The sequence below is a fragment of the Uloborus diversus genome, chromosome 1 (assembly GCF_026930045.1).
Source record: "Uloborus diversus isolate 005 chromosome 1, Udiv.v.3.1, whole genome shotgun sequence".
Lineage (NCBI taxonomy): Eukaryota > Metazoa > Arthropoda > Arachnida > Araneae > Uloboridae > Uloborus > Uloborus diversus.
The window spans coordinates 182,134,885-182,159,681 of NC_072731.1; positions in this window are offsets into that span (position 1 = coordinate 182,134,885).

Below are 24,797 nucleotides of genomic sequence, written 5' to 3' on the forward strand. Positions count from 1 at the left end.
ACACTTTTCAGTGAAAGCTTACCTAGGACCACATCTTTAAACGCGTTTTACTCAAAACTTGAAAATGTGTCCACTTACATCACTTTGCTTTTCACTGCCTTATATGTGCTTTAAGGTAATGAAGTTAACTTTTTAACTGCATCTTGTGATGTGCTTAGATTTTTGTGCAATCACGATTGCTTATTGTTCTCATTTGACTGTTTTTGGCATCTTTTGATTTTTCCCACCGCCACCCTCCGCACCATCACCGTCGACGGGCTCCTCACGATGCTGCTCCTATAGCGAAAGCTGTCTCCAGGTTGCATCCATGTCCTATACACACGCGCATACATACACAACTACACGCACACAAACACATACATACACGTACACCTACACACACGCGCATACATACACAACTACACGCACACAAACACATACACACACGTACACCTACACACACACGCGCACACAAACACATACACACACATACACCTACACACACACGCGCACACAAACACATACACACACATACACCTACACACACATACGCGCATACATACACACATACAAACACATATACACACGCATACATACAGACACCCACACATACACACAACATATACACAAAAACATACACACACACATACACACAACTACCCATACATTCATGCCTGCATACAGACACAAACACATATGCCTACACACACATACACATACCCCCCACACACATTCATACACACAACTACCCACACACTTATGCCAGCACACAGACACAAACGCACATGCCTACACACACATACACATAACCCCATACACACAAACACATACCCCCACACACTAACACACGCCTACATACGCACACTCGTGATTGCGAAAAACATAATTTGAATTCAAGATGTCAAAATTCAAATTAATTTTTCCTTTTTCCTTTTCTTTCTTACGTAATAGCCCTTAGCCACATGTTGACCTATAGCCTTCCCCGATATGACAGCCAGTCTCATAGAGAATTTCGAGGACCAGTTTTGCGCCAGATGGTTTGCACCTGGGCTCCCATGTTGCAAAATTGCACGAGAAATTAAATTTGGGCGAGAGTGCCTGAGCCAAACAGGTGCTTAAGGTATTTTTAACAATCCGGATAATCATACGGCATGGGCGTTGACGATTTTCGTTTTAATAGCAAAGACCTTAAAAATAATAAGGTATGATTCATGTTACTATCATTAAAGTTTTGATGAAAAGTATGTTCACGAATAAAGTGATTGAAATACAATCCCAAGAAAGACCTGATTCAGTGAAAAGTCGGAAGATGTTTTTACATTAATTATAATCACGTAGATGACATATAAAGCATTTTAATATTGCATAAACATTAGTGAGAAATGTTGCCTAAAATGTGGGTGAATGATATAGCGGGAAGCAGGATCCAGGTAAAATAATTATAATTTAAAAATGTATATTTTTTCATAAATAAAATCATTCTTCTCAACTGCTACCTTTTCTGATGCTTCAAATGTTCTTCTGATACCTTTGCATGAAAATTTATTTCAGCAATATATGTGTGTAATTACAGTATAATGTCTGTAATACAGTTGAAGAAGCTGTTTTCAAAATGCAAGATTTCAATTATTTTCGTCTCGGAGGGAGGGGGGGAGAGGAAGTGGTCCCCATTTCCTGATAAATTGTGATTTCAGTCATATTATCCCCATTATGACTGAAATCATAATTTTTGACCTTTTTTTCTAATTTTGAGCAATCACGATCGCTTATTGTTTTCGCTTGACCGTTCAATGGAGTCCTATCCTTTTTAAGGTCCATCGACCTCCGCGTGAGAGAGCTCCTTCAGAGCGGTGGTAGGGCGGACTCCTCCATGTCTGCCGGAATCGACTGTGCCCTACCTTTTTTTTACTCAAGGGATATTAATTACATAGAAATAATTCTCGTGTGCCAGAACACATATAAAATTTCAAAAAAAATAAAAATTTTCTATGTAACATGGGAAAATATGAAAAAAAAAAAAAGTTGTTATTGTCATTACTTTGCTTCATTTATTAAATACATCTGTTTTTCAGAAACTGTTTTCTGAATAGAGGCTCCAAATTTGTAACATTGTCATTAATCGTGCTTTTCTACTATGTAACATTAAGCAAACCAACGGGCCACCCGGAACAGCTTTGCGGGCTAAATGTAACCCGCGGGCTGTAGGTTGTGCACCCCTGTACTAGAAGAAAACTGTTTTCAGCACACATCCGGTTATCTGTAACACACAATACCTAGCTTTCAGTCTTTGGCATTAATTTTTAATTTTGACGTCTTGAATTCAAACTATGTTTATAGAAATCGTGGTTGCGATGTGTTGTAGGAACAAGACCCCCAACGAGTAGGGTCCTACCGCAATTCGGGATTGTGAAGTACACAATATAAATTCAAGATGTCAAAGTTCAAATGCGGACCCGGGGGGGGGGGGCTTGATGGTTTGTGCTGGATGTTCTTCTTTTTTTTTTTAAATTTCATCTATGAAGTAAAAATAAAACCTGTTTTTGGTCAATTTTAGAGCCGAATTGAGTTTATTTTCATTTACTACAAATATTTCTTTTTCTTTCATGTACAGAATAATATACAGAAAAAAAATCAGCTCCAAAAGTCTCACAAAAACTGTGAAAACAAGACACATATATCATCACTTTACAAAGGAGTTGTTTTGTAACGATTCGTCAATGATTTTCCTGTGTGGGATCACCAAGAAAAACCTCTTCCTGAAAATAATTGTCGGATGCCTCCCCTTTTTCATGTTTCTGTCTCTCTTTGTGTGTAATCATCAAGTAGTACAAATTGTACCCTTAATAGATTGCCCGAAGAAAAAAACTTTTCTTCCGAATGAATTTAATGATCAGCAATGATTGTTAGAAGTTTTTATGCTCACAGGAAAACTCATCTTTCTTCTTTTTTATGATTCATTTGAAAAAGTGGATAATATAAAGTCCTTATTTATTCTTCTGAAAAAAACACGACGGGTCACTGTAATTTTATTAAGTAATCAAGAAAAGTAATTATTATTATTCTTTTTTTTTTTTTTTTGGTAATGGAATGTGTTTAATTTGATTAGAAACAATTTTTTGGATGAAAAACCATTGCGAACGCGTACATAGTAGCATCGAGTGAATTTAATTACTCAGTTATTCCTATTTTTCTTTTCCGATTTCAAGTATTGTATGCTGAGTTTTAAAATGCGAATAAAAAGGAGCCAAGCTTTTGAAAACTGTATGAAAGAATTGTACTTCACTTTTAAGTTTTTTGACATTTATCTAATAATTATCTGGTAAAGTTAAGGAAATGATGCACCCCTATTCCTCAATACAGTGGTTGGGATATTTGATGATATGAAACCTATTTGCCTTAGGGTCAGCTGGGGGTAAAAGGAAACAATTTCTATAACCCCACTTAAGGTAATTTTTGAAATAAACTGTAGGTGAGTGAAGATTGGGTAACGTATGGTAGACATTCTGACTGTTCCAGTTGTTTCCAAATAAACTCACTCACTGGCCAATGACTTAAAAACCTTTGAGATTTCAGATTGGATCTGTAAAGAGGATCATGATATGGAGCATGTTCTGCGGTCATGGAAGTGGTGCCCTTGTGTTCCTCAAGGGTAAACAAACAGCCATTCGATATCTAGATATACTGGCAGGTCAAGTGCACCCTGCAATGTTGCATTTTTATCCTGATAGCAACGGATACTTCATGGATGATAATGCAACTTAAACATAGTGTCGAAATGTTCAAAACTGATTGTTCGCTGAGCATCAATCTGACTTCCAACACCTTTCTCTGGCAACCGCATAGCCCGGATCTTAACTCTATAGAAAATGTGTGGGATATGGTGGAGAGATGCATCAGAGAGCACCCTCCTCTTCCATCAAATTTACACAATCTAAAAAGCTACAAAGCCAAAGCATGGTATTTCTCTGGATGTAAAAGCACTCCAGAAGTTTGTGGACTTGATGCCCAAACGAATCAGAGCAGTTATCCGTGCAAAAGGTGGTCCAATAAAATATTTATTTTGGTTTCTAATTCATTGACCAGTGAGTGTAATTGCGTAGCTGTCATTAAAGCCCTAGATCGTAGCTTAAGTAGCGACACGTCTGCCATCTTGGGGATAAACGATGCTTTCCTCTATATCTGTTACGGTTAAGTAGCGTGATTTGTTTCTTGATTATGGTGTTTTTTTATCGTGAATTAACATGGAATTAATAAGAAACCACAATTAAGAAGCAAAACTCGTTACTTCGCCATAGCAGACATAGAAGAAAGTATCGTTTAGCTCCAAGATGGCGACGTGTAGCTACTTAAATTACAATTCAGGGCTTTAGCCGTCACCACTGTTTGAAGATGACACTGAAGAAAAAATGCATTCTTAAAAGTTTAATAATTTTGCATTTTCCTCTCTAGTAGCTCCACAAATGCGAAGTAACTGGTTTCAACTAGTCTGACTTGTTGTGTAGACGGTTACTAAAATTATTTATTTACTAACTTCACTTTCCCAGCAATTTAGCTGCTTCTATTTACCTCAAAAATACTGGTAAATAGGGTAAATGAAAATAATTAAGGTTTCAATTCTTCCTTTTTTTTTTTGGGGGGGGGGGGGTATTACATTTTATCTAAATTACATTTTTGGGTTTACTTTCCCTAAATTGAGCGCATAACTTAATTTGTTGTTTGTTTTTTCTGTTTAAATGAGTTTAGATTACATTTGGAGGATTCAACCTTAGAGCAGGAGTTTTCCAATCTTTGGCTTAGCTAATGCTGAGGGATTGATCTCAAGTCACATGATTCTACTTCGACGAATGGGAAACACATGTTACGTGAAACGAGTGGAAGAAACCTGATTTCATCCAATATTTTGCTTTTAAAAATTATCACTTGACTTGGGGTCCTTGCTTCAAAAATGGAAGGTTCACTCTCTCCATTTTTTTTATTCTTTCTCAATGGATTTAAAAGTTAGCATTTGAACTATGGACAACAGATTGAGTATCGTTAATGTCGAACTTCTTCAGCTTCCAAATTGATTCTGTATAGTGCAGTTATACAGGGTGTCTCTGAACTCTTAGGTAAAACTTTAAGGGGTGATAGTACATATCAGGACAAACAATGTAGTCACAAAAATAAGGGTCCCAAACGTCTTCCGAAAGAGATAGGTGCCATTTAAGTTTAGGATCCAAAATTTCAAATGATCATAAAAAACGGAAAAATTGTTCGATTCGTTTGCGGTTTTCACAAAAATTATTCTTTTTATCAGTATTTTCTTGAAAATAAATTTTGAAGATATATCTTAAAAAATGCCGATAGAGGGCACTTTAGACTTTAAGAAAACGAACCACTATTTTTATAGCTATTTTTAAATCTCATTAGATTTTTTCTAATGCTTGGACTTAAACTTAAATTTTCAGCCAAAATCAGAATCATTGGGCGTGATTACTGACTGTACAAACTGAACTGTGTTCAGAAGTTGAAATACACTCTGTCTCAAAAAAATATATTAACCCAGAAGGAAGCGAACGATCTTCAAAAAACTTGAAATGGATGTGGCCTACGACAAGATAAGGAAATGATTACAAATTCAGAACAAAAGATTGTTTTGTTAAGAAGTTATGATACAATAAAGGTTCCAAGTTAGCCTTCTCTAGCAGCTACACAATACAAAACACGGGGTGATATGGAGTGAAAAAAGTTACCTAGGACCACTGGGACTAAATCGGGATTTAGCGTTAAACAGAACATGTCTCCTGTCTGTTGTAAACCAGCTAATCAATTGCAGCGAAAATCCAATCGACGAAAATCTAATCCATCGCAATGGACGCCGGTTCAAGATACCCGAGTCTTTCAGTCTTCCCAGTATTGTTTTCTTGATACCATCAGTTTCTTGGCAGGTGTTAAACGGCATGAAACTAATGTTATAGACCTTGTTGAAACGGTATAGGCCGCTCTTATTATGTGCGATTTTCGCTCTCATTTCCGTTTCTAGAATGCCTTAACTGACCGCAATGGAGTGATTAATTTATTTTTACCTACACTAAGCTACTACCATATCGCTCCAACCGAGGTGGGGGCAGAGACGCGCGTACAATCAACCTGCTTCTGAAACCTACTGTACGTCGCTTTAAAAGGTCCAACAATTGTTCGTATACCTCTAAAAGGTCGTCTTAATCACAATACCGTCCTTGCAACTAGACAGTTTCGTTTGAAGTGCCCTTTGACACAAACTTTCACTTTCGATTGTACCTATCTGCGCATCCTGTATGCACATAGCGCGCTTACCCTTTCGTCTTTGGCGACGAAATTTAAATAATCTCTTACCAAACTACATTCCTGCCAAGTTTGTTGGTTGCAGCTCAATTTATTCTTGATCCATAATTTTTTTTTTGTGACGAAGTGTATTTCAACCTTTTAAAACAGTTCAGTTTTTTGCTACTTAATCAATCCCAACAATTCAAATTTCGAGCTCACAATTTAAGTTTGCGTCCAAGCATTAAAAATTTTTTTATGAGATTCAAAAATAGCGGTAAAAAACAATTGTAAACTTGACTCCAAAATCTAAAGCGCTCTCTACCAGCAGTTTTTGAACTACATCTCCAAAATTCATCTTCAAGAAAATACTGATAAAAAGAATAATTGTGGCGAAAACCGCAAACGAATCGATCAATTTTTCCGTTTCGTGATCATTTGAAATTTTGACGTTAAACTTTAATGACGCCTATCTCCATCGGAAGACGTTCGGGATCCTTTTTTTTTTGCCATTATATTGTTTGTCCAGATATGTACTATCCCATCTTAAAGTTTTGTCTAAGAGTTCAGAAACACCTTGTATACCTATGTCAACCATATTGGGAAATAAATGGCTTGTTTCCCTATACCCATTACTCTCTGGGGTTGAAGAAAATAAAGTGTCATTCCAGAATAAGTGGTCAAAAAGTATAATTTGCCATGCACAGCTACTCTCAGGGAGTGTAGTTTTGAACTCAACGCACAATATTTTCTGCCTCAATTCCTCCAAAAGAAATGGGAGAATTCGAAGCATTGAAATTATATTTCCGTTTTCCAAAACTGACCCTAAATCTTGGCGTTCGCAATAATTTGTAGTAAATAATTAAACACATTTGGTAGTAACATTTTTGAGAGTTTTTTTTTTTTTTGGCACTATTAGTTGGATGAGCGCTAGTTTAAACATTCTGTATTTTTCTCACAGGTGGACAGTTATTCGTTGGCGCCGTCTGAATGCAGATCCCCATCAGATTGTGGACCAGGTGAATGCTGTGTTTTAGGTAAGTGCATGTGGACATATTTCCAATTGAAAGCATTTTATTAAGAGCGAGTTTTTGAATGATACCTTGATGCGAGCATTTGTACGATACGTATGATACGTTGTAAACGTATGATCTATCACTTTTCTCACTGCGTTTGATATCAATCATTCAGTTTATTTTTCCATCTTAATTAATTGTGTATCAACTGGTGTCTAATAAATTATTTCCAAAACATATGAAGCTCACAATCAGTTTGAGATATTATCTCCTTTTAGAAGTCATTGTGACTACGAAAGTCGAAGATTATATGATTGCTTTAAATGTGGACTTAGTTGCATGCATTCCACTCTCTACTTACAAGAAAGCAATTACCAATTAAGGGTTAAAATACATTTCGAGGAGTCTTAAGCAAGCACCCGCAACTGAAGTACATAAAACAAACGCTCAAGAGCAGCAGCTTAAAAACAATCTTATCTTCCCATATCCCAGACTATATGTATACGTTTTTTAAACCTCTAGCGAAAACTACACTAATTTCTAAAATCATTTACTTTCCATAAGCTCTCGCGCATTAGCATGGGTTGCCAGTGATGCGTTTTGACCAGATTTAAAGAACCATTTGGGGCCATAAAACATGGCGAAATCTCTCGAATACTCCTCCCCCTTTCCGTAACGACTTCCGTTTAGTAGCCCTAATTGGTTCCATTTCAACCGTTATTTAAAAGGGAAGGAATTACGTACCGATCTTCTGATACTATCGGCGGACTTAAAATGCGCTGGAGCAAAAACGATCTTTGAAAAATAAGACATTTAAAACGAACGTTGTGGCTATTTCTCTTCGCAAATTCCCTACATTAATTACTTTTATTTTTACTGAGTGGGTGGGGGTTAGTGTTGTGTAATCTAGTTTTGTTGATTAAAGTTAGGTTTCGTTGTTCTTGTGCTTTTGGGTGTGTAGCGAAATCTGACTGTTTTGTTGAGACAAAAGAATTATTTTTTCATTGACTCTCGATTTCTTTAGAACTGTTTTCAAGAGTTATAAATATACCTTTGGGCCGATTAAATGTCTGAACAAATCAAAGGACTTAAAGTACAAATTGCTTAACAATGTTTTTGAAAAATGAGATTTTTTTCAGCGCAAGGGAAAGAATTTCTCACAAGTGTTAATCCTTTATGATTATTTTTTGCAACACACATACATATATCGCTGCTCTACTCCAATACTACGACATCTTAAAAAGTGTAATTTTGAAATGTCTATATTCGTATTCAAGCTTCATTTTTCTCTATACAGAAGTATATGTTGATTTCAGCTTGTTCAATACCTAACTTCATCTTCATTCGCATAGCGCGAACAACAAATGTTTCAATGCTTTTTTTTTTCTTCTCAAAACAGCAATTTTAACATGTTTAGAATTGATTTTAGGGGTCGGTTTCAAGCATATTCAAATTTCCTTGCACTGAACAAAAAAAGGTCCCTTGTAATTTATTTCAAAACACGTGCGTGCAATTTTCATTGCAAGGTTGTGACTGACAACGCAGAATTATTTGTTTTACTTTCGAATTCATGACGCGTTAAAAGAATAACCTGATTTGAAAAAATAGCATTCTCAAAAATTATTGTGGTTATTTGGAATATTCTAGTTTTATATGAGTGATGTCTTACTAAGAAATTAAATCAAGTAAAAACTTAACAATATGAAAAGAAGGGTAGGAAATAAGAAGTCCGAATTTAATCAGGAATTCCGATCCGTATTCACATTCATCAACTATTGTAAAACCCATTTTTTTATTTAAAAAAAAGAGATTTATTTACGATTATGAAATTTTCGTTCATTTGTTAAACAGAAATAATTGCTGGAAGTATAAAATGTAAAGCTCTAGATTAGTAGTCACCAACGAGTGACCGTGTAAGCAAAAAATGTCGAACAAAAAAGTCTTAGTCACCAAAAGTGGCGACAATGTGATCCTTTATTTATTAAAAATCATATTGTATATCGTGCTACAACAACACGCTTCCACGTTCAGCGCGTCAGTCAACTCCACCTTAGCAACGCGATTCCGAGAAAACTCCTTCAAGGTTATTTATTTTTTTCGCTGAATATACAGTGGACTCCGTCTATCTGAACACTCTCCAATGTGAACACGCCGATATTCTGAACACATTTTGATGGTCCCGGCGAAACTCCATAGACTTAACATAGGCCAGCCTCTCTGTACTCTGAACACCCTATAATATGAACAGCCCAGTATTATGAACGCTATTTTCAATCCCTTTCAATTATCACCTCTCTATATATTAAACATGTTTACAATCGGTACTCGGGAATGGGGTTGTTTCCTTTTGTCAAAAGTAGCACTTTTTGTCACTGAAATTGATAGAATAAGCAAAAAAATAATAATAATAACATGGACTCAGAAAATATTTTCATTTTCCAAACATTTATTTTTTAATTAATTTTTTAAAATGTCTGATTCTTCAAACAAGGCGTGGTCTTTTATGACGTCACAGATGATGCATTTTGGCGCATCTTTCTACCGCATTTCCACGTTATGATAATCAAGAAACAAATTTCAATTGCGCTCTACGCTTGCTATCAACCATATCGTTGCCAATACACGTGAGTAAAGATGCGAATTAAATATTTTGATCTGTGAATGGCTACACAGAATGGCATTTCATCATTTGTGATGTCATCAGCAAGAAATGTAAATAATGAAAGCACACCGATTTAAGCAATTTTTTAAAAATATTAAACTGAAACAAATTATTTAAGAAAATGATCTGATTCTATGTTTTTAAGCATGCTCTTTCAGAAAAGAATACTTTTAAAATTTTGGAAACGACCCAATTCCTACGAACCAAATTCGAACTACATTTACAATTTTTCCACAATAATTGGAGGGTATTTAGGAGAAGTTGGAGAGAAGAAGAAGAAAAGTTATTTTCCTTTATATTTATTTCTACATCACATAAAGTCATTCAACTGAGCAATATGAGCCTGAAGTTTCTGCCACTGAACTGCATTTCAAAAATCCAACCATTGTGTCAAGCAGTATTCAAGACTTTGAAGTAAAATACGCCTGAGAATCACTCGGAAACATTTTCCAACACGTACCTTGCATGAGAATACACAATGCAAAAACACTAAAAACTAGTCTTTCTCCAGATATATACCGATAGCTTTATTGTAATATTTATTGTTGAATGTTATGTAAAACATTTTTAAATAAAAAAAAGAAGTAAATGCAAGAGTTTAGGTAAGCTAAATTAAACATTACACTAACCACCAATCCAATATTCAGCACCCCTATCTCAGTAACTGGTATAGTTTACTAGGCAAAGTACTCAACACAGTCCATTAACGCAATAGAATACATATATAATGCATTATCTAGTCTTCCTCTACAATGAACACCCCCATAATCTGAACACTTTTGTTCTGTCTCATGAGTGTTCAGATTGGAGAGAGTCCACTGTATTTTTTTTTAAGGGGGTCCGGGACACATTTTGAAATTTTTTTTATTATATACTTTAGAGTTTTGAAATTTTTTGCACTGATTCATCATTTATTTAATAAACAAAATCATAACATAAATATGAAAAAAAGAAAAATTTTTATTTAAATTTAATTAGTTTTTTCATAAAAAATGGGGTTGCTTTAAATTGCTATAACTCAAAATATTCTTAAACAATTTTCAATTTTTTTTCAATGAATTACGCACAAATATCTAAGCTTTAATTTTTATTCGGCGATTTTAAAAATATTGATTCAATAAAAAATAAAAAATATTTAAAGAAAAATTTCGAAAAATTCGAAGATACTTTTTTTTTTAAATATCGTAATTTTTGTAGTAAACGTTTTTTTCAAATTCGACGAATAAAATTTAAAGTAAACTGTTTCAAAAAGATATGCTCCAAGTTTCATTACTTTATCTTTATCGGTTCCTGACTTATAAGAGTTTGAATGCAAGAAATCGGGAAAAATTGCATCATGGAGAAAAACGCGTTTAAAGTTTTAAAGTTAAGTACACATTAGTTAGGTGCATGAAACAAAAATAGTTATATCTTTCGTTCTATTTAAGATAGAAACAAGATTTAAACCTCCTCTTAAGCAGAAAAACACGGAGTAATTTTTTACATGATAAAAAAAAATTGCAAAATTTGACGATTTTTGTGTCCCGGACCCCCTTAAATAAATGGCTACCAAAAGGCAAAAGTGGCTACCTTTTTTGTGACTCTGGTAGTCAGTGGCTACTATTCAGAATTCTTAGTCTAGAGCTTTAATATAATGCTTCAACTGTCGCGTAAATTTCAAAATTTTGATGCATCAATACTCGTATGAATAAAATTTTACTGAATGCATTTTGTAATCATTTTGTCAAATAATATCCTCTGATCTTAAATTATTGCCAAAGATTTCCATAGACTTTTTTTAAAAGTAACATAAGCATTGTCTTTCCTCTTTAACCAGATAAAAATATAAGGAAGTGTTAACGCTAAAGTAATGAACAAATATTTACCTTCTTTATTCAACAAGATTTTATTTGTCTGTGAGCTTATCTCCGTGGTAAATTATTTTGGACAAACTTAGATTAGCATGTCAAAGAGGCTTACTAGCGACTGGACACTTTTCTGTTATTCGAGGCTCTCTTTCGCCAATCCCCAAAGGCACCTCTAAGAAATATATCTACCGGAATAAATTTCCCCGGAGTGGACGGAATCTTGATTTGGGCATAAATCTAATGGGGTTCCTTCTATTAACGCCTCGAATACTTAAAAGATGCTGGAAGCCTTTAGAGAATTGATGCCTCGCAACTTCACATGCTAGTTCGGACTAATTATTCAGTTAGTTCTATTAGTCACAGTGAGTTAATATATTTTGCATATTCTCAGCCATGATTATTCAATTGACTAAAACTTTTCTATAACGTTTTATATTGTACGATGTTTTAAAAAAAAAATATGTCAAATAAGTGTGACCTGAAATATTTAATGGGCAGGAAATGACATTTTATTACAACTAAAACAACTATTGGATGTTATTTAAAGTTTTGTGCAATCCAATGTTAATGTGTTTGATTAAATCACTTATTTAATATGATCTTGTGAAAGTAATTTTGTAAATCGTGTTTTCAATTTGTTTTGACATCAAAAGTTTTGTTATTATTTTTTGATTTACGCATTTAATCAAAATTGGATAACAGCCTAATTGATGTATTATTTTCTTTATCATAGTACAAGAGGCATTTTTGGCTAGATATATTGTAATAAATTTCGCAAAAATTTAAATAGATTGGAAATTTTATTTGCTATAAATATAGCAGAATATAATTTAAAAAAAAAAAAACATACTATGAAAGTAATTTTCTGAACATTTGTCCAGCAAGGACATCTAAACTGATTTTTCCGCGGTTTTTAGTTTACGGTTGTTAGGAAGAATAACCATCTTAAACGAGCAGAAGTGTGCATCACATGACTTCCTTTTACACCAATTTGATGTTAGTTCCCCATTATTGCAATTTTAATGTGTTTCAAGAGTTACCTCTCTAAATATCACCAACAATGGCCACATTGAAACCAGATTTAAAAATTAAAAAAAAAAAAAATCGCCAAATTTGTCGCCAGATTGGCGACAAAACTTGGCAACCAAAAGACTGGCGATATATCGCCAAGTGCCCGCTAAATTATGACACCACTTGAGTTTGCATCGAAATTAACAATAATTTCCACCCAAAAAGGGGCAAAAGACCCCTTTAGAAACACCCGAATGCAACCAAAAGAGAAGGTGTACAACTAGACTCCACTAGGGGTATACGTACCAAATTTCAACTTTCTAGGACATACCGTTCTTGAGTTATGCGACATACATACACACATACGCACATACATACGTACATACAGACGTCACGAGAAAACTCGTTGTAATTAACTCGGGAAACGTCAAAATGGATATTTCGGGTGTCTATACGTTCTTAGGTATATATGTACGTGTGGTCGAGTCGAAAAAAAAAACTCAACATTCATTTGGGGGTGAGCAAAATGGAAATTAAGGCCGATTTTTGAGTGAAAATTTTTTTGCGAATACAATACTTCCTTTTTTGTAAAAGGAAGCAAAAAGGACTGTAATTGGTCTCAGGTGTACGCAACTATTTAAAAGAAAAACAAAGAGTTAAGTACGATTTTTTTATAGAGGTCTTAAAAATCAGCTGCAAATTAAATGTGCGAAAAATACAGTGCATGATCATTTAAAGAAGCTGGGGTTATGCCTGTAGGCGCTAGTGGTATAGAAATCAAATTTTCCCGAAGCAACATTGACAACACATTTCTGGAACTGCAGTTAATTCCACCACTTTCTGAAACTCAATTATTCTCATGGAAAAGCACTGAGACGTTCACCAACTTTATGGTGACTATATATGATATTTGCAATTGAATTCTTGAGGTGGCTTTCTTTTCTAACGAAACGTAGAATCTCTTGATCAGACAGTTTCGTTACTGATAAGACTACTATAAATTTTACTGAAAGTGCGTTATGAGAGAACCTAAAGACCTAGATCGTAGTTTAAGTTGCGACACGTTCGCCATCTTGTGGCGTGTTTTGCTGAATTAGCGTGCTTTGCTTCTTGATAGTGGTGCTTCTTGATTGTGGATTAACATAGAGTTAATAAGAAACCACAATCAAGAAGCAAAACACGCTACTTCACCAAAATAGACATAAAAAGAAAGCATCGTATAGCTCTAAGATGACGGACAAGTCGCTAATTATTCTATTATTCAGGGTAGCCGAAATATAACCAAGATAACGCTTTCAATAACTCCCCCAGTACCAAATTCCATTATAATGAAGTTCTCTAGTGTAGTAATGGACACAGTCTACACTAAAGAAGATGAATAACGTAAGAGATTCACATCTTAACGAAACACCCGTTTTGGGGATTGGATAAGGTGAGGGTGTAACACAATAATTCATCATATCTGAAATTCACATTTGGAAAAAGAAATGCAAAAGAAGTTGAAACATCAGAATGAATATGGCAATCGGCTTCACCCATTTTGCAGTTGATTTGAATTGGGCATGTCATCACACGACAACACAGCTCAAATGCAGCGCCATTAAAACCTCATATAGAGAATAAATTATGACGAATTGTTGCCATCAAATCGGCCGATTTCCTGTCTGATTTTCGAAGGTAAAACCTTCGGCTAATTAGCGCATACCGCAGGTCTGCTTTGAATTTATCAGAACAGGGGTAATGAAAGATTTGTATTTTTCTTTTTCTTTAGTCAGTATTGATTTAGATATAGATGTTTAGAACCGTATTAACAGGTAAGAAGCATACAAAGTAACAACGAAAAGAATTAAGAGTTAGCAAATGCATATTTTAAACTGAAAAGTTTAGAAAGTGCCAACCAAAACTTATGACATCTTTTTAATTAGGAATCGTTTCCGTGTGCTAGTTGCGGCTTTCGAAAGCGCCCAGTGTAGTGCCTTTCACTCATGGTAGTATACGTCGGTTTCATGAACGGATGTTAGACAAAATTTTAGTGAATTATGGTGGAGCATTGTTGAGGCAAAACATGGTGGGGAGAAACAAAGTTCCATCTTTTATCTATCGTTTACAGACAGCCCAGGTTCCTCCATTTGGTGGAAACTGGGCGTCAAAATTATCCATGCCATTAACATCCGCTACTAAATGGTGGCACGTGAAAAACTGGTTGCCTTATCGGGGAATAGCACTAGGTCTACAAAAAGCTAATGCGCCTTACGAAGCCCCACTAGAAAGAAAACAAAATCTATCCTTTACGGGATAAATGAAGGATGGAAATGACATGTTTGTTGAAATGCTAAATGAAACCAACAAAAAAGTCTTTTTACTGAAACTTTTCATGTTTTTTAGGAATGATGCGTTACAGTATGGCTCAATGCATGCCTCTGGGACAAGTAGAAGACTACTGTCGTGACGACAACGCACCAGATAACAGGACCTTGTATTACCCGAACGGAGAAACCGTAGACGTCATCGACATCTACACACATGTTTGTCCTTGCGACGAAGGCCTCCAGTGCATGGACAATTTCTGTGCGCCTGACGAATCCTACGAGAACAACTATCTCTACTGATTTGGGCAAAAATGGGAACAGGGTGCTAAATCAAATCGCAAAGTTTTCTAGGGCCTAGAAGAACTTCATCCGAGTGTTGTGTTGTCTGTGTCTGGTGTCTGTTTGGTCACACCTGTTCCTGGTAAATTGAGAGGAAAGATTTTTCATGTGTTTAGGTTGATTAATCTTTAAGTGGAAACTAGTGCCCTGTGACGGAAAATTGTTGCTATATTTGACACAATACTTCAGCAAATTTTCGTTTGATCAGGGAATACGTCCTATGTAACAAATCTTGAATAAAATGAGTACGTTAGCAGTTTTTGTTAATATTTTCTCAAAAAACTACTAAGAATAAGTGTCATAAAACCGATTGCAGAAAATAAATTTTTGTATTCGTCAATGATCTGATTGATAAAGTTGAAAGTGGTAATGTTAGACCCTATTTCTTATTAACAGCACCGCTTTTCAACAATTAACGTACTATATACCTAAAGGTCATAACATTCTTCGATCAACGTTATCACTAATGTTAAATGGTATTCAAGAAAAAATTTTTTAAATATTCAGTTTGCATAAATTATGTTTTATTGCTAGAAGAAGAATACTACAGAGTGCTCTATGAATTATTTTAATTCGCTATCTGAAAAATTATGGTTTGATTGTTATTTTCATATTTTGGATTTTTACTGACAAAACCTGTTGTTTCCACTTGAAGGTTAATCACCTTAACGTCACTAATTTATCATTGACAATCTGGATCATTTTACTCGGGAACAATTACTTATCGCTCCATTAAAAAAATTATTGAATTTATTTATTATGTTTATTTATTTATTGTATTTAGAAATATTTTTCCATTTTTTAAAGTCATTGACGCTGTAAATAATGAATTGGTAAAAGATAAATAAAGGTTCATGTCAACAAGATTCCAACATTTTTACGATAAAAAAATTTTGTCCTAAAATTTTTCAAATGTTTTATCAAGCCATGAAATGCAGATCTTTTACTTCATTAAATTCTCTATTAATTCAGTGTTACTATTATAGTAGTATTTCATACAAAGAATTTGATAATGTGCCATGAAATTTATTTTCAAAGCAATAACATGCATTTCACGATTTATACGTCCTTGTTCTAAAAGTATCTTGAACCACAAACTAATAAGTTTTAATGAATTTAAACTTTAATTCTTTATTTCTTTTACAATTTTAAAGTTTTTTCTTCCTCTGGAAACTGACTTCGTATTGGCTTAAACACAGGGTTTAAAATATCGTTCATTAAGTTTACCAAGATGTTCCAATTCTTTGACCGTAATAAAAATATTCCATTAAAAAACACTCACAAAATACCACCATCTGCTGTACATATCCAAGTTTGAACTCCGTGCCGTTCTTTCATAAGCGACAACATTTTTCCATTCCTCGAAACTTTCTATTTTATAACGAAGTTATGTTTTAACTTCTCATATTTAATTGATGCGTAATGGCTAGTGAGGTATTCATTTATGTATATAGTCGCATTTCGTTTATCTAATGCCATAGTATGTGTCTATAAGTTGTATTGCCAAATAATAAGTTGTGCAATTTTTGTGAGGCCTGGTGCCACTTTGAATGTATGCTCTTTATATTTATGCTTGATTTTTGTCTGGTTGTTTAAATAAAAAAATAAATAAAACATCTTTTTTTTCTACTTATTATTCTTGTTTTTTCTTTGAATGAACGTAAAGCTAAGAACAGACGAGGCGTCTCAACTTTCTCACCCTTTAAAATTTTGGTTACTTTTAGGCACCTTTTGCAATTTGTCACTTTTCTCACTTTTCTTGAAATGTGCTTTAGGAAAATCTTTTTTTAATAATTAAATTCTTGATAAGTATCTGAATGATAGCTTTAACAGTGAAAATAATTTAAAAAGTAGCATTAAATATACCCCCCCCCCACCTTGGTTTTGTTTAAGAAGAATAGCTATACTACCGGGAAATCGGGGAAGTTTAATTTTCTGGGAAATATCAGGGACTTTCCGCTAATAAGGGAATTTTTTTTTATCGCCTGCAATCGCACCCTAAGAGCAGCCCCAGATTAGCACATTGCAACATAAAGCCCCTACAATGAAATCCTTCATCAGCCCCTCCCGAAAAGAAAACTGTGTTTCTGCATCTTGAAAACATTTCAAATATTTTTTTTAATTTAAAGTTTTTCTTACTTGTACTACTTTGTATGAACTTTTTTCTTTTTTTTTTTCATTATGCTAATTGCTATAATTTTTTAATAACTTGATTTAACACTATATTTTATACATCCAATCACATGTCATTGAATAGTTTAAGAGCTTGCCAAAAAAAAACATAAAAACCATGAACATTTTCAGGCATATGAAATAATATTTTCAGTTCATGCTTCAACATTAACATTTTTTTATTTTTATATTTTGAATATTATTATCATTTTGTTACAGTTAAAGTTTCTGATTTTTCAAATTTGTTTTCTGAGTTATTCTCTATTGTGAATATTTTTGGGTGAATCTTTATGCTTTGTATTTACGAAGAAAAAGGAAAGAGCTTGTTGATAATTTTTCAACAAGATAAATCTACCGACTGATAAAAAAAATTAATTAATAAAAATATGATTGAAAACAAAATAAAAATATGTTCGATAAATGTATGATCTTGCTTTTTTCTTCACAATTTCAAGCTTTATTATGTTTATTTTTAAAAAATATATTTTAAGCTTACATAGAGTTTACGCTAAAAATTTTTTGAAAATGTCTTAAAATTTTTATTTTGCTACTTCTAGCCCTATAATATTCATGATCAAAAGTGTAAAGAAGTCTTTCAAAAAGTTATACAGGCTATTATGGTAAAAGCCAAAAAAGATGGATCACACACAGATATTCTGTGACAGATATTTTTCGGAAATCCTCAAAAATGGATTCAGCTATTCAGCGCACATCGAAAATCAGAATTCAAGAATTTTAACGAATCAAATATTCTTCAATGTACAGTGGCTCCCAAAAGTATTCGTACATCTACGACTTTCAGCGAAATTAGCCCCTATCCATTGGCTAGAATTAATATTTCGGAATAGGTATTTAATTATAAGATATATGATCAATTTTTAACAAAACTACATGAAATGTTTTTAAGAAATATAAAAACTTAATTTTTTAAAAATAAAAAACCAAAAAGTGCCGGAAATTTTATTTCACAAAAGTCTTCGTACACTTTAAAAATTGTCTATATATTATGAATAATCTAAGTTTTTATTAAGTTATCATTTAGTAGAATAATCATGCAATATCAAAAACACCTTTTAAACGCCTGAGAATAAATTTCATTCTTTTTTCTTTCAGTTTTTGCGTAATTTCTGAGTAAGTGTTCAACCACACTTTGAGTTTTACTGTTTCTAGCTCTATTTTCTTTTCTTAGCCGCATTTTCGTAATCTAGACACCAGATATCCCGAAATATGTTGCATTAAGTTCAAATCTGGAGATTGAGGGGGTATTTTCAAAACTTTCGGATAATTTTCGATGCACTAGACGCAAACGTTGAAAACCGTGTGCTTCTTATCGTTATTTGATTTAAAAAAAAAAAAAAGTTTTTCCCTATTATCAAATTTTTGGCTAAGAGTTCAAAATTGCGTTTTAAAATATTAAAAGGAACGGTATGATTCATTATTTCATCAAAAAATTCCAAACTACCAAGTCCTGATGATCCATATGATATGCACCCTCACACTATAACACCTCCACCGTCCTGATTAACTGATCCAGTTAAGTTCTTAAGATTATGTTCCAAATTTTTTCTTCTACTTACAGTTATACAACAATTTAACCAAAAATGTTAAATTCATTTTTATCTTAAGTAAGATGTAATTGTAAAACGTTTTGAGCTTATTTATCATTGATTTTGCGACGAAAAGCTTAAGCTTTCTGTGTTTTTCGCACGACCAAGAAAATTTCTGCGGGAAGAGGTCCCATTTAATCCAGCTTAATCAGAGAACTTGGTGAACAATTTTAGGTGAAAATTAAATGTAACATTTTTCATTTAACTCTGCAGAAACACTTACTGCACTCAAATGTGTATTTTTTCATGATTTTTTTTAACTTTAAATCTCCTGTCATGCTTTGTTAACTTTGCCAGTTGACCTTTTCTTACCTTGTTTTCGGTCCGATTCTTTTCTTTAAAGCATTTTATCTAGCACTTTTTTATGGAGTGGGTATAAATAATCTAGTTTTGAGACATTTTAAACCAATTTACCGCTACCGTGAGGGAAAAAAAATCCAATTCCGAATGGTGTTTGTTGTTTTTTACGAATACTAGCCATTTTAAAGTAATAAGCACAATATTAAGGAATAAATAAACATAAAATTAAAGCCAAATGACTTTTAAAGGTCAACACAATGCAAAAATATTAAATAAACAGCATATTATAATTTAATCATGAATTTATTCGATAATATTTGAGTGTACGATGACTTTTGTGGCGTGTTATTTCTCTGTCTCTTCGTTTTTTCATCCATTTCAAAAAGAAGATCCGTCAGTATTTTAAAAAAACTACTGGGTTGTATTTAGAATGACATAGGAATGATGTGAAAAAATATTGGACTTCATATTCGAATTCAGTTTCGCGTTATTTTGGTTTTACCAAAAAATTTCCAAGTGTACGAACACTTTTGGGAGACACTGTATATCAGATATAGGAGAAAGTAAAAATGATTTACGAAAAATAATTAAAACACATTAAGAACAGACTGTTCTGATTCCTTCAGCGAAAACCAACATCACTGAAAGTTTTAATAAAAATCATCTAATGATAAATTGAAACAATTAGTTTTTATATGGTAGAGAAGATGATAGTAAAGTGAAATGAAGAATTCTACATAAACTTAAGCTAGTTTATGAAGAAAATATTGTAATTGTCCATTGGAGGGATAAAAAATATGATATTCGCAAACGTCAAAACTGGTTCTTAACGATTGTCAAGGTGCAAATGAGTCGATGAAAAACTAGAGAACAGTGTTCAGAATTATTACAAGCAAGAGAGGGGAAAAACTTTTTATTTTAGTCATTTTTTATCTCTCTCCCTCTCATCACTGTTACACGTATTCAACATGTAGAACTGTGCTACCTCTTCCAGAAAATTTATAATAAATTAAAAAGAAAACAAATCGTCTGATCCAGCTTTGAAACGAACACCAACTCCATCCAGTCTCTAATGTTCCCTTCATTGAAAAAGAGACACGGTCATGAAATTTTGGAAAGAGTACGTGAAAAAGTATTATTTATGCATCTATTTCTTGTTGAATAAGTTTAAATATTTTTCCTTTCAAAATCAAAAATTTCATGTTCTAAAGAAACATAAAACTTCTAGAAAAAAAAATCCCCCCCCCCCAAATATTGATGTAGCAATTTGCGCCATAATCCCCCCTTCCATGTGAGCACCCCTGCCCTGGGAATACATGATCCCACAGCCAAAAATGTACCAAAATCATTAAGTAGATACTTGAAACCTGACAGTTATGTTAAAGTTATACTTGTACATAAAAACTGGCAACACCTTGTTTTTTTTTTTTTTCAGTCATTTTGTTTTAGCTCAAGAAATGATTGTCTGCATGTGTCAAGGGATACTTTTTTTTCGGAAAGCATTTTGAAGTTTACGTTATCCGCTATATACAACTTTAAAAAAATACCGAAGTGTAATGTTAAAGTATAGACAATCTTTAATAATCGAGACATATTTTTAGTGAATTGTCACTGATAGTTAATAACAGAACAAGTATGTTTCTAAAATTCACATAATAGGGATACTTGATCCCTTTATTTAGAGGGATACTTGATCCCAGGGATGAAGTATCCCTACCTATAAAATATTATAAAGAGAGAGGGAGGATTTTTGTGTGTTTATATGTTTGAGGTAATCTCCGAAACTACTGCAACTATTTGAAAAATTCTTTCATTACTGAAGATGCATTCTTACTGAGTGACATAGGCTATAAATTATGCATATATGTACTTATACTATTTTTTTTAACCAATAGTTTGTCTTCGCAACCAGTTTGTTTCGAACCTTTTATTGTTATAAACGTAAAAGCCGGCTATCCTGCATCCGCAGTGTCAGAAGATTCAAAGGCTCTACTCTCTACTAAGTAGGGGAGAGCGGGGCTAGAAGTTCCGTTTTTCAGACAAGCTCAAAATTTGCTATGGAAACTCAATTCTAGAATTATTATTCTGAAATTAAAATAAAGTAATATATACCCTCATGGTGTAACGACTGTTTTTTTGTGTAGTATTTCTTAAGATATTTTCGTAATTAATTTTTTAGAACCGAAAGTCAAAAAGGAACAACTTGCCCCTTCTTGGGGCTAGTTGTTCCGCGGGTGGGGTGAGTTGTTTCGATATTAACCCGACGATGTTGAACGATGATGATTTTGAGATGAACATCGTTTCGAAATGAGTTATTTGTTGAAGGTATAATTTGCGATAAAAAAAAATTGTTGATTAAAAACAAGTGCTTACTTAAAGACTAATAAGCAATATCGCCCGAATAATCAGACGTTTTTCTTAAACTTAAAACAAATTTAACTTATTTTATATTTTAGCATTGATAATTTGTACTTAAAGGTTCAATTATTACCCTTTAAGAACAAATATATATGTTACGACACAGTTAATAAGTATAGTAACATTATAATGTATTAACATAGTAAAATATAGTAGGAATAAAATAATATAGTTATATTAGATAAATATTTTATAGTTTCTGTAGCAAAAAAACTAAGATAACTGGTTCAGACTGATGACATCATAACAGAAAACCATCTTTGACTACAAATGATACGATACTACACAGACGATCCATAAAAGAGGTTAGCGCAAATGATTACAATGAACTCCCGATTATACTCGCGGGCGGATATTGCTGTTACAGATTTGTTTATTTGTTGTTTATTTATTTATTTTTGTGTTTATAAATTACTGAATATAGAAAATACTCATTCTAACTTAACAAGGTCAAGATTTATTTTTAGACATTCCATTTTCTTTCTTTCCAAAGATCGGTCTTTCCAAAGACTCTCATCGGTCATCGAAACCTAACTAGTTGAAACCCGATTTTTGCATCTAAACTCCTTATGTATAGGCCTGACAGACGTCCCGGTTAACCCAGGACAGTCCCGGATTTCAGGCAAAATCCCGGTGTCTCTGTCGGTTTACTTAAGGTACCGGAAAAAGATAAATTTGATTAAATGACCAAAAAAGTCTAAAATTGATTAAATACGGAGGATTATTTTGGATAATTACTTTGTCATTTGAAACAGACTTGCAAAATTAATATCGAATCAGCTTGTGAAGATTTTTACAACAGCATTAAAACCAAAAAAGTTTCTTAAAAAAGTCCTAGCAAATGAAAAATACATGTAAAAATGTTTAAGTTTTTATTCCTCATTCAAAGTATTGCTTCTTACTAAAGTAACTAACAAATATTAACATGTAAGAAATAAAATGTTTAAATTTATCTGCTTGTGTCATGCATTATTACCCCTGGTTTAGGCTCATAATTAGTATTTATTCATATCATTGAAAATGATGTAATCTCTAAAACACGCTACAAACACGCCAGGGGTGTGTTCCCTTCAGGGGTGTTCGTTATCAGAAGTTTCCAAAAATTTTGGGCTGACAACCCATTTAAAAGCTGAAAAATTGTTTTAAAAAAAACTTCTAGAATTTTCATTTTCAATAGTTTTGTTAGCATATTTCAGAAGTTTTTATGAGGAGGGGGCGGGGGGGGGGGGAGTGTCGAGCTTCCTCATAGTTTCTGAAAATTTCACTGTCTTGAGAAAATTTTGCGTGAGTTCACTGCCACCCCTCGTTCCCTTTTGAATACTCGCGATTAGGGGGGGGGGATTCCGGTGTAACGACTGCACATTTCAGAAATCTGGCAAGCCTAATTATGCATGTAAACGAGTGACAGTCAGTTTTGTTAGAAAATATTCTCCTACTTTACACGTTTTTGGCGTAATCTAATTTGATTTGGTGGATCTGTTTACATGATTTTCTGCCTCCGTTTGCAGTATTGAGCGATTCTTTTTTTGCATTTAGAGCTTGATTACTGTCCGACCATCGATTACATGGAAAGGCTAATATCCGGTTCATAAGCGGAAATGGACGTATCTATTAGTTTATAGGGATGTTAGTTGGTTTGTTTCAGATGTGCACTTTTGCCTCTCTATTATTTAGCCTTAGTTTTGTAAAAATGAAAATTTGCCCACAGCAACATTTTTTAAATCTAAAGTATATTGGATCTACATTCTCACGGCAAAAATTAATTGATTTATTTATTCACAATAAAGTTTTGAACTTACCATTTTGCTTTTACGTTCCTGAACGAAATGAAAAAATTGTATTTTCTTTTTGTTGTTTCCATTGTAACTATTTTTGTTTTCCCTTATTTTATTTTTGAGAATGCAATAAAGGAATAAGGCACTAGTGACATTATAAAACGCGTACATCAAAATCCCATCGTTATTTTCCCTTCTCCCCTGCTAGAATTATTCAGATGGAATCGTCTTTAGTTGGCAGATTGCCGAATTACATACAATCCGTGGTCAAACAGTACCCTACCTTTCTCGCATCACCGAAAGGTAGAGTAATCAAGCTCTAACAAATTTTGCAAATTTCAAAATCAAAGTATCAAAGATATTTTGAGGTCTGAAAATTTTATATTTTTCTATCTGTCTATCGGAGAATGACCAAATATTTTAGGTGAATCATCAGTGACGTCGGGGAGAGTAGATATTCTCCAGTTTCTGTATCCCAGAGTAACGAATATATACATATAATATTTATTTATATGCGTTTTGTTTACTGCACATCTGATATAGTAGATAAACAGGGGCCAGGAGTTGGGGCGAGGTGTTCCTCGGAACAACTTGCCCCACAATGAAGGAACAACTAGCCCCACAAGTACATGTCCTTGAAAATTTAAATTATAGGTAAGAAAACGAAAAGTAAATCGTTTCGGCATAGTATTTTAGGATGCACAATCAATATTTGTATAAAAACAATAAAGAACTTAACTCTATCATTTAAAGTTCGTGAAAAAGACCAAAAGGTTCAAAAACGAAAATATTTACAAAAGTAGTTTAGTGATGCGCGTGCTATGTTTTTAATATACCGGACGCCACTGGGCTGGCTAATATGACTGCCATCGGTTCGCTGCAACATTCCATTTTACCAGGTATTTACAAAATACATTTATCTTTTTTCTCCATTAAGCTATTTCAAAGGGAACAACTTACCCGCGGAACTTTTAGCCTCGTCCTCCCCTACTGAGGGATGGAAACACGTGAAGGAAAATAAAATAACGGTGTCGGCGTAAGAACCGCCAAGACCTTCACATATTTAAAGCTGCAGAGGAT